Here is a 12,746-nt window from a genome sequence, read left to right as displayed (position 1 = left end):
AAAACATTAATATCCTCCCCTTCAACTAGGCACTTTTCTAAAAAACAAATATACTCCATTAAAAAATTACTAGAATCGGCATTAAATAACCTGAAAAATGTTGATATGCCGTAAAACAACCAACCAACCAAATCTTAAGAGTGAATTAAGTACGATAACTATTAGACAAGCAAGACACTTTTTAAAAGTGTTTTCAAACTTATTTTTAACATTAGGAAAGTTTCATGTGAGCGATTATTGCATGGTTGTTCATAAAACAGTTGACAAACAGATAAAATATGATGACCATCAAGTACCAATTTTAAACTTTTTACCATTTAGAAGCTCTTTTACTGGGTTAAAACCGATTAAAACTGTTGCCACAGGTCTGAATACACTATATATCAGATTTCAAGAGTGCAGATAAAAATTCGTTGCGTATTTAAGTTGACATTTGTCCCGCACACACGTTTCCACTGTTATTAATATATATTCTAGCAAAACCTATGGAAATTCATCAGGGGATTCATTCATATGTAATATATTGATGTTGGCATTCTGTAGATGCTCAGTGTAAATGTTGACGCGCTTATATTATTGTAGCTTTTTTGTTGAAACTTCAGAAGTATTTATCTAAGCTAGCACGAACGTCCGACAAAGCCCGGTCCTAAAGTACGCTTAAATATGGTATTTTAATTCTTGTAGATTTCGAATATATTATTATAGATTAAATTGTCTATCGATTTTTATAACTTATAAAGTTGCGATTTCAAAAAGAAAAACTATATATCCATATGAATGGGCGCATTATCTTGAATTGAAACGGAAATAAAAGCTTATGATATATATATATATATATATATATATATATATATATATATATATATATATATATAAAAACTTAAGTGGCATCAGATATAACTAAACTTATGAAGAATTCTTGGTAAAATTATTTATGACAAGAAATGGAAGTACATAACAATTAAACGACCCGGATGTAAGCGTGGTACAGAAAATAACAAAAACGCTATCGTATAAATATATAAATTATTGACAAATCTATTAACAATAAATTAAAATACTGTATAGTAAGTATGGTTCGGTTGAAGGCCAATTTTATGGAGATCATTGCACAGAATATCTGTATATATTATCAGATTTCCTTTTTCTTGCTTACCAGCGGTTTTCACTTGAAAAATGCCGATAGCCATTAGTGGCGTGCTCTCGTGTAATGGATGAATGAATGCGTGAATGTAGGATTGACATGAAATTCTTGAAAATATAATAAAATGACCGACAAATGGGCTGAAATGACTTAGATAAAAAGTAAATGACATTAATGCACTTAAGGATGAATTGAATGATCTGGAGAATGACTTGAATGGCTTTGAGACTGACTGGTTGTGAAGTGGGTGATCATATTACATTAAATTAATACAGAAAATTGATCCCCCACTATATATCACAATAAGTACAGCATATAGGGAGAACAGATACTACACTTTAATCTTGGTTAAAAGGCTAAGAAAAACCTAAAAAGCTAAAAAAAGAAAAAAGAAAAAAAAGCTTTTATCTTAACCCAAAAGGCTAAGCACAAAAGTGTTACGGACAGAACGACTGACAGACCGACGGACCGACGGATTGACTTAGAATCGCTTGCCCGCGACTAAAACCTAGTTTCCTTACAGTCTCATCTTCGGCCACCAGAAGGATTTAAACTTGACTTGATGAAGGCTAAAGACAAAATGTGTATAAGAATTAAGAGATTATATCAGATATTAGCACTGAACGAAAATAAATATTTCAGAGATAAAGTATAGCGTATATCTAATGTTTGTTTCTTTTACAGGAAACAGCTATATGTTTATATTTATTTTAGAAAACAAATAGATTTTTTTTTTACTTTCAATAAATCAACCATGTTTTGTCTGTATATTCCGTATTTATACGCGCAACAAATTTAGTGTGTTAATTTTAATTGTTAGCATATTCTTCATGTGTTAATTCTTAATCTGGAAATTAAATATCTATTACCTGTTCGAGGTACACAACGAAGTCGACATGCACTTGTATGGGGTATTCAATGATTAAATTCCAATCTCATCCTCATATACACTTCATTAATTCGAAATATATTAAGTTTATCATCTAATCTAGACTTTCTATCGTGTTTTGCCTTACACCAATTTGTTGTAAAATGGAGCTCACAGCGATTGAAATATCCTGTTTTCGACTCATTTAATATATACACTTGTTTACTATTTCGGCTATGCCTAGTTTAACCCCTCTTTCGGAAAATTATTCAATTAAATTTATTCACCTCTCAGATATAATTATACTGACTCATTGTTAAACACGTATGTATCAATATTGATCAGGCTATGTAAAATGTCCATGATCAAAAATTTAACATTAACTTAGTTTAATCAGGACAATAGAAATTTCATTTGGACTACAAGTTGCCGATTAGGATTCCCTTTTGAGATATGACGTCATCAAATAAAGTAGGAAAAAATATGTGACGAAAAACAAAGAAATAATATTTCGTGCTTTACCAATGACCTGAGAGAATTCTGTCGCTTATGAGTTTTGGCTTCTGTTATTATCTGATGGAAATATATAAGTTTTCACCATATAAAAGCAGAGGGCACCATAGAGAATTTAGGAATTGAACAATCATATTATTAGCGTTTAATGAGTATAATTTACAGATGGAAAAGGCAGGCGTTTTATATCACTACAGCGTGAGAAGAATGACAATAACTTCTGATGTTTAACAATACATTAATGGCTGCTAGTTTTACCAGGGTTCAGAAACTTCAGTATCCAATTAACTCGCTACCTTCTTAGCAAACATAATAACATTATTGGTTTATAATGGCCTGGGAATATAGAAATCGGCTAGGGTTTATTTTATAAATACAATATAGGGTCTTATGAGTTTCAGAAAATGGAAATTAAAAAATCCTCCTTGATTTACAATTATGTTTTATCAACGGAAAATAAAGATACACATCTGCATATCGACTTCCATTTAAAAACGCATATTATAACTAGGAATTACTTTCTTTTATATATAATTGAAAATATAGTACATCCATTTAATACCTAGAAAGAGAACATCACACTATCATTTTTTCAGAACTTTAAAATCAGGAATTAAATGTGTTTGTATTACTACTATCAGCTTTGGTGTCATTTTACTAGAGTCTCGGTTAGTGATAACGTCCAACCTTTACAGGAGCATTATTTCGATATCGGGAATGTTTATACTGATATCCAGAATCTACATAACAATTCAAAGTGTAATTAATTTTATAATCGATGCGTTTCGTTCAGTTAGCCATAACAACGAACATATGTTTAATATTCAATTCTTTTTTATTCCTGTTTTTATTACATGTATTCCAAGATCGTATCGCTTTTAGTTAGGATTTGTACCTTCAACCGCTTGAAAACTGTCGCGTGGGCTGAGAGTAACTAAATACATTTATTTTTGCGGTAGTGTTAAGTGCAAGAGTTCGTATTGATTCTGAATTTTTAAAAAATGTGCATATCGATTCCGAATTTAAAAAAATATGTGTATTGATGCAGAATTTAAAAAAAAATATTCTTTAAAACCTTATTTTTATCGATCTAAACATTTTGAAATTTTTACCGAAGATGAAAAAAGCTTACAAATAATTAAAAACGCATACTCCAAAACGGTTACGAGCCGATATTGATCACCGATCATCTAAGTATTTAACATAAATTATAAGAAAAGTAAGATAGGCTTTGTTTTGGAGTTTGCTAGTGATATTTTACACATTTTGCCACTATATTACACTGTCTTTCGGTAGAATATTACATCATGGGATATGCGCAATAATAGTGATACTTGTTATATTCACCTCTACCAACAATAGAAGAGATAATCAAAAATGTATAATAGTTAGAATCTGTCGTCATTCGGGAACTCATTAGCTGCTCAACCAGCACTTTTATCCGAAGATCCAAAGAAAATCAATATGAGAACCTGTAAAACAATGAAATAAAGATCAGAATATTCTCATGAAATATGTGTTCTACAGCCATAATTAACCTTGCCAAATAATGGCACAATTTATAGTTACTTACCTGTAATTTATTATAATTTACACTAATAAATAGAGATTGCTGTCGTATATGAAACTAGAAAGTTCCACGGTCAAAATTCTTGAGGATATAAAATTCCCTGCTAATTAAGTATTGTGCAATGGAAAAAATTTCTCTAAAAAACATTAATATCTGTTAGACTAATATGGAAAACGGTGAAAATAATTTGAAGTAAAATATGTTCCTCTTCGAATAAAGGCGAAAGGAAATGAGATTATATTAAACTTTTAAAGTTTGAAGAGTCTAACTATTATGATTCGAACTACAATTGTTACATGAAAATGCTCTCCTCTTATGCAAGTAATAAGACATACTAGATAAATGAAAATAATATTAAGATAAGGTTAGAATCGAACTTTGTAGGCAAATGTTAAAGATAACGGAGAATGGAATCTTAAAAATTAAGTGTAGTGTTGATTTTATCAGAAATAGTTAAATATTGTTTATGTCGAAAAAAAATCGATTGACTCTTCTTTTAGAAATCTAGATATTAAATATGTCAGTTAAATGAATGCACAATGCGAGTTAAAACATTGTTTAAAAATAGGTTGGAATTAAAATTGAGGATTCTTTTGTTTGCCAAAAGTGTGTTTGGACCACCATATGTAAAGCCACCTGAAAATTAGTCCCGTCTTAAAACCACACTTCTGACGACATAAACAAATGGGATTTCTCAATATAGAAATCTGAGGGTTCGAAGCCAGTTGATCAGTTAAGAGTTGAGAGTCTCAGTTAGAGTGGGAGCCTTAGAGGCGAAGGGTAGATGAGTAAACTATGTAGATATAAGTTTGAATTCCTGACGTCACCGATCGGTCGATTGAAGAATAAAGAAACCAACTATGTTTTTAACTGTTTGTCTCGTGTCGTCATTCCTCACAACAGAAAAGGTAAATATATTTTATCATCGTTTAAGAACTCTTGTGCAACCCCTTACAAGATAATGTGTCCTCCCCTCCAAGTAAAGTATCTCCTCCTCTCTCCTCTCTATATGTGTATAAAAACTGTTGCATCATATCATGCTGTCTCTATTAATAATATGAAGTCCAAAAGAATTGTCACAGTCGTCATCATGATGTAATATGTATAAGTGTCTTCCTCATCATCACTATCATCATCTGTGTTATGAGTCCCGTTATATATGTCCCCAATATAAGTCCCCGTTAGTGGGATACACAGCATAATTGTTTTTCTTTCAATTGCACTTGGCTCACCGGGTATAATAGAGTTTTAACTTCTTCGGTCAGTTCGGTTGCATCTGCAAATAGTGAAATTATCTATTATTCGTATGTCGGAAAATTTTTTTATTAGAAATATCGTATCATTGTCTTTCTGCATTTTATTTTACAGCTATTCTGTTGTATAACATTCAGTGAACTATTGGTGAAAAGGTAGTTGCATTACTGCACTGGATGAAATAAAATCAAAACTAGAACTGAATAAACAAAATCCTGATAAAGGACACAAGAATCTAATTGAATTGAAGATGTGAACACACATTAATTGAAATGGCTTTTCTTCAGATGGAACCCAATGAAGCACAAAACATTCAGAAGATAAAAAAAAATAGTTGAATACAAAGAGAAATCTTTTTAAAAAATTGAATAAAAAAGATGAAATTTTTCTGCACGATTGTATCTCAAGAACAGTATTCTTGAAATGAGTTCACGTGTAAATCTCGTGTGATGTAGTGCTTGACGTTCACTTCGTCTTATGCTACTGTGACTTTCTCATTCTCGCTTAACAGAGTTAACTTTATTTTAAGATAGAATTCCGTCGAGGTGCATAGTTGGACAATGTTCTTGTTAAGGACAAAACAGGTTATGAAAAATTGAACTATATTTTCTTTAAATGATTAGATATTACCTTTCCTTATATAATGCGTTCTATTAGACATAATCAAAGGGAACAGAGTTCCTCTACTAAAATATATCTCAACACGCATGTCATTTCAATTCACCATCAAGAATAAAACACCTCCTCTCTGTCTGTGCGTCTGTCTGTCTCTCTTCCTCTCTCTCTCTCTCTCTCTCTAATATATATATATATATATATATATATATATATATATTATACAGAAGACACAGTTATATATTGGTATACATAGATTTATTTATAATGTCAAGGAAAGAGCCAGAGCGCTAGATTGCACATATGACAATTTGACATCGAGATTGCGGGATAACTAGGGATATATTAAGATACTTGGTATATCGGATATATATGAGTATGTATTTGGAAGGGTAAAAACTTATGTAGGTTAAGTTAAGCAAACTGTTTCTCCGAACCGTTTATCAGGATTTTCTTCATTCAAATGTAGTTTTTATTTTATCACATCCAGAGCAGTAATGCAAACATTTTTCACAAACAGCTCACTAAATAGTATGCAATAAAAAAGGTTTACAATAATATCAGGAGAGTAAAAACAGTTATGTATATATTAGACATTTCTACGTTTACTAGTTGAGTCCCTTTAATAAGCCTGAGTGATTTATGCCAAACTGATATATGGCTAAATTTGTATTATTTTCAATCTAATATTAACCCTTTAATGCCTATTAATTCCTTACTTTACATTAAATGTATAATCATATTTAATCTGCCGAATCATATCATAACAAAAATCCATACACAATTTCAGTTAGATAGATCCAGTAGTTTGAGAAAACTTATAGAATTAATGTGTTATTGTGGTGACTAATCTTCATTCATCTCTAAGCTTTAACTGGGTCTTAAACTGGAAGCAACCTATTACGTTTTTTGCATCTTAATATTAAAAGGATCTGTACATCATATCCGCGTGATCGACTTAGTTTCTGAGAGAAGGTGAAGCATAAATAGAAACATATATACTTAAACAAACGTTATTAATGAGAACACTTCTATTTTTTCTATAGTTTTAATATTTTTATGTGTAGGGGCAAAACGTGTTAATATAGGATGTTGAAAGATTAATCTAAAGTTGGTATTAGACATATTTATTACATTTTCACCCAAAACAAGGCACATTGCCACTTTGATGTAGGGGGCTACTATTAGGGACAAAGGTTACAGGGTTACAAGGTGGGGAGTTGGGCAGCAAGATGTCGGTTCACGTTACACTTGAACATCTGCATGTCAGTACAGTTGGGGAAGCAGGAACCTGGCAGTGAGTTCCAAAGTCTAGCGGTTCTGGGGAATAAACTACTGGAGTAGAAAGCTTTCTTACATCTAGGGATCTCTACTGTGAATGCGTGGGATTGTACTGCTTGTCGGGTTTGTTTGGGGTATTTACATCGAGGGGTACAAGTGCTTGCAGCTCGTCGGAACATACACCGTTAAAGTACTTAGAGAATAAGCTAAATTGCATCGATGGGACAGAGGCTGAAACTTGGATGATAGTTCAGGACCTATTAGGTTAGCGACTCTTTTGAACCTTGTCTAGGAGTGAGAGACTAGTAGCCGATGCACCGGGCACAGTTTGACAACAATACTCCATACATCGGCGAATGGTGGCCTTATAGATGTACAGGATACTTTCAGGGGTCAATAGCTTTCTGGCGCGGTAGAGAGAACCTTTTTTTAAGTTAATTGACGGAATAGCGTCGTGCTTGTGTAACTAATATAACTATTGTTTTTAAAATTATTGGAGGAGTTACAAACCTCTCATGAGGCACTTAAATCTTGATTTAGATTAGATGATGAGTCTAATTTTATTATTGTTGTCAGTTGGGATACGTTTCTATACATGAGATTTTTCATAGCTTTTTTCTTTTATTTAAAAGTTGGGTTGCATTTTATTGCACTAAAACATGTTAATATAGGTAAGGTTGTGAAAGCTCACCAGTCTTTACCCAACCAGAAATAAGACCAGTAGAATAGTGCTTTAATTGCTGGCAGTTCTGGAGAAAAAATATTTGTTTATGGAGTTGGCGTTTCGAGTTTAGGATGGCTGTTTTTAGCGGTGATGGGACTCGATTATTTTGAAGGCAAGAATTTAGGTTTGTAGTTTTTGTCGGGGCAGGTGCAAAATTTATTATCAGAGGTATCGATAAAAACGGCAAGAAATTGGAATTCTGGTATTGACGGTGAACCCAACAGTCAATTTGAGAATCGAATTATTTTGCAAGACATATTTGAATGTGTTTATTGTTCACGGCTAGAATGAGTATATCCTCTGCATATCGTATGTAAAAAGGGATTTGCTAATGTAGTTAAATATTCCATTTTCAAAGTCGTTCATAATGCATTTACTAAATATCGGTCTGAGGGCCGATGGCGATACCGTCGATTTCTGGTCAGAATAAATACATTCGTGCCGCGGAAATTTTTTTTTAAATCTTATTTTATAAATATTTAGAAGAGGAAGAGAGTGGTGGTATTATATATTATTATGTACTATTTTTTACGATTGCATTAGTGAAAAGACTTGGTACATCAAAAGAGGCGATGATTTTATTGTCAGGTTGTATTAGTTTGAAGCTTCGTAAAAGTGTTTGTGTTAATTTGACGCTGTATTTACATTTATATGGGCTGAGGATTTTTGTTAAATAATGGAATGGGTGGTAACTTGGCAAATAAGTCTGAGGGAGGAGTTGAGGTTATAATTTTGACGGCTCCCCACGGATAACCATATTTGTAGCCACCGACAATTTTAGGAAGTTTGCAATTACAGATTTGGGCATTGTTGGTTGTGATAGATTTGTTGACTGGAGTTGTTAATTTGTTGGTTACATTATTGTTTTTTAATTTTATGTTGTCGTCAGGGATATTTTTTGTGTGTGGTAGTCAGATTTAATAAAAAATAGAAATATGTTAGTTATGTTGGCCGGTTTTATTATAACAGCCAGGTGGTTGCATACTTCATTCGTTGCTTTTCCAGGGAGAATTAATAATGATATTTCCTTGCTAATATGCCGGGCTTTAGTAACTTTGCTTTTAGTAAATCGCGTACAAAAAAAAAAATTATATATATATTTTTTGTATATATATATATATATATATATATATATATATATATATATATATATATATATATATATAATGTGTGTGTATGATTATATATGCACATGCACATATATTCTATCTCTATTATTATTATAAGGAACGTTGTCTGCGTATTAGTTCATTCTCTGTAGAGTTGGAAACGAATGGGCTTTTATTTTAATTTCACATAATTATACTTTGTGTTCAGAAGTGTTGTTTCGTAGGTTTTCAGAATACGTCTGATAAGTATCGAAAATCGATAATCGAACAAATTAGATTAATGAGAAAGGTTGAATTCTATGCAAGCTGACAACGCAAGTTCATTTGAGCTATCTTATCACTGCACATCAGAAAAGCCCCACCTTTAAAATCAACTGTAGATTATTTTATAAGATAAGGGCGCCTTCGAAGTGAATGTTTCTTTTAAGAGCAAAATTGCCGATGATATTTGACCTTTGTATTTTAAAGTCAAGTGATTATGTAAAAAAATAATATCCTAAAACTAAACGGTGGTTCTTTATTAGATAGATGAGTGTTGGAAATAAATGTATGTGTTTAAAGTACGACTGAACCATACTGTTTAACATTAAGTAAATGGGAAACACATACTGTTTCTACCGGTACACTGCAGGTGGAGGGGTTCCTAACTACCGAATGCAATCAGTCGATTTCATTGAAAAATTCGAGTTTAATGATAATAAAAATATGGGAGTGTGAAAAAGTTGTTGATTCTCATTTGATACCGGAAAATACTGGGTATTCATGCGAGTAGTAGATATATTTGTACAACTATTATTGCTTTAAAAGTACTGGAAAATTTTAACTAATTTTCAGTTCTATATTTTCGGACTATTAAATTTATGTACATAGAGATATACAATTTTAGGTATATATATATATATATATATATATATATATATATATATATATATATATATATATATATGTATATATATGTGTGTGTGTGTGTGTGATCACATCTCTATGAATTTCATAACACAGCGGAAGGGCGTAATGAATTGTCAAGTGTGTAGATGCCCTCTCGCAAAAATTGATATATCATTAATTCTTGTGAAATGTGTTAACGATATCAATAGATATCAGTTAATAAATATTTCTCAAATAAAAGTCTTCTTTTGGTATTTTACGAAGATTTTCGGGAACATAATATAGGTAAACTCTACAATTTGCGGACCACATTTCATTAAATATATGTAACACCAATTAAAATGATTTCCTGATTTTAATTTTTCTAGACTCATGAAAGATGAGCATTACGGTGTAAACAATCACTAGAATCCGAATCATATTAAGGATTTCAGTAAAAATTGGAATAAACACACTAAATATACTATAATGTTTTCAATCCTTCTAATGGGACATGAATTTGGTGCAGAAATATTCTTTAAACTGTGTTCATATATAATATATATATATATATATATAATATATATATAATATATATATAATATATATATAATATATATATACATATAATATATATATAATATATATAATATATGATATATATATTATATATATAATATATAATATATATATAATATATATATATAATATATATATATACATATAATATATATAATATATATAATATATGATATATATATTATATATATTATATATATAATATATATTATATATATAGTATATATATATATATATATATATATATATATATGTGTGTGTGTGTGTGTGTGTAAATTTGCTTCGTTCCAAACGAATAAAACCATATTTCTACGTTACCGTTGTCTGCGTGTGAGTTCATTCTCTGTATTTAATTTGAAATTTTCAGACAACCCATCTTTAGAGTCGAGGCATATTTTTATGTTATTAAAATAAATTTACCCCGCAAAATATTAAATAAAATAAATATATTTTTTAACCGTTACTGCGAATCTGTTCTGTTGATAAAACTGAACTTCCGGTTCGATTCATTTCACAACCACGAACTGACGAAAGATTTCATTTTCTGTTTAGTAAGTAAAAAAAAACATAATTCATTTGTTTTTACACAGTTTTTCTTCATTATATGAGGCAAAAAAAAAGTTTGTCGCTTGCTTTTTGAGGTTTTTTTGTTTAATAAGATTGGTTGGAATAAAAAAAACACGATTTAAAAAATAACGCGGATCACTCTCTGCATTAGCACAGAAAAATGTTACTAAACATTTATTAATAATTTCTCACTTTTACAAACATTTGATTTTAAATTTCTTTTTAAATGACGACTTTTATCGACTTTTTTTAAAAATATCCGTCCCAAATGGTGTTTATTCCGAAATCCGTTGTTAACATGGAGAGGTTTAGGGTGTTTATTCTGAAAGCCGTTCTTAACATTTGTGGAGGTGGAAAAAAATAAATAAAATAACTTAAAAAAAACTAAATCATTTACTGATAACTTCTCACTTTTACAAATATTTTTTTAATTTACATGCGCGGATGAACAAATTGTTGAATAGTGCGACAACTAAACGTTTTGCAATAAACTTCGGGGTAATTTTTTGGGTAAATATTTACATTTAGGTCCACCTCCATAATTTTCTTTTTTAAATGACGACTTTTATTAATACATAAATTGACTTCTCCGCAGCTTTTATTGATAAATAAATCTACTTCTCTGCCACGAGCACTGAACTCCTCCTTTTTTAATAGTATTTTCGGATGGGTATGCTGACAACAAATATCAGTTAAATTTTGCAAATAGCCCTCCCTCCAAAAGTGGTGTTTATTCCGGAAGCTGTTCTTAACATTTGGAGGTTGGGTGGGTGCTTCCAAGGTGGAACTAATCTAAAAAAAAAAAAAAAAGTTTTTTTATGCGCAGATAAGCAACTATTTTTTTTATTAACTTTTTTTTTTACTTTTTTATTTAAAGATTAGTAAATTTCAATGAACACGATAATAAATCATTTATCATTAATATGTGTTTTTTGTTTTGTGTTGAATGAAACTTTTTTTTCATTACAACAATAATGAACCAATTTAAATCTTCCGGCATGCGTTTAAGGGTTACGAAATCATCAATAAATCGTTTAGTTACTAAGCCATCGCCAGTAAATAAAAAATGTTACGTGCGCATGCATTAGCCTTGACTAGGGGGGGCTAAGGGAGCGACCATTAAATAATTATGCTGGTCGCCATGGACCTCAACGCCCAAGGTGTACCTAAAGTGGCACTTATGCACTTATGTTATCGTGCTATTTTTTAAAATAGTATTTTCATGTTAAACATATTGTATAATTTTAATGTTTCTTTTATTAATTTGTTAAGTGAAAGTACAGATAACCCGGTCGGTTTCTAATGTGATGAAAATCTATCCCACTTCCCAAAAAGGGGTACTCTGGATAATAACAAAACATTAAAATTGCCTCAGTCTCGAAGGATTTCTTCTCTACTGAACGAGGAAACAAACGGTGAAGTGTAGTTCGCCTTCTGTTTCTCTCCCCCTCTCTCTTCCTTTCTTAATATCTCCCTCTATCCATCTCTCCCTTTCCCTCTCTCAATCTATCTTTCTCTCTATATCACCCTCTCCATCTCTCTTTGAGCCCCTTTCTCTCTCTTACTCCCTCTATCTCTCTCCTTTCCTCTGTCTCATCCCTCTCCGTTTCTAACTCTCCCCCTCTCTCTGTTTATCTATCAATCCCTTTATCTCT

This window comes from Euprymna scolopes, chromosome 23 (genome assembly GCF_053919585.1).
Source record: "Euprymna scolopes isolate OS-2025 chromosome 23, ASM5391958v1, whole genome shotgun sequence".
NCBI classification, from domain to species: domain Eukaryota; kingdom Metazoa; phylum Mollusca; class Cephalopoda; order Sepiida; family Sepiolidae; genus Euprymna; species Euprymna scolopes.
This window is presented reverse-complemented; position numbering follows the sequence as displayed.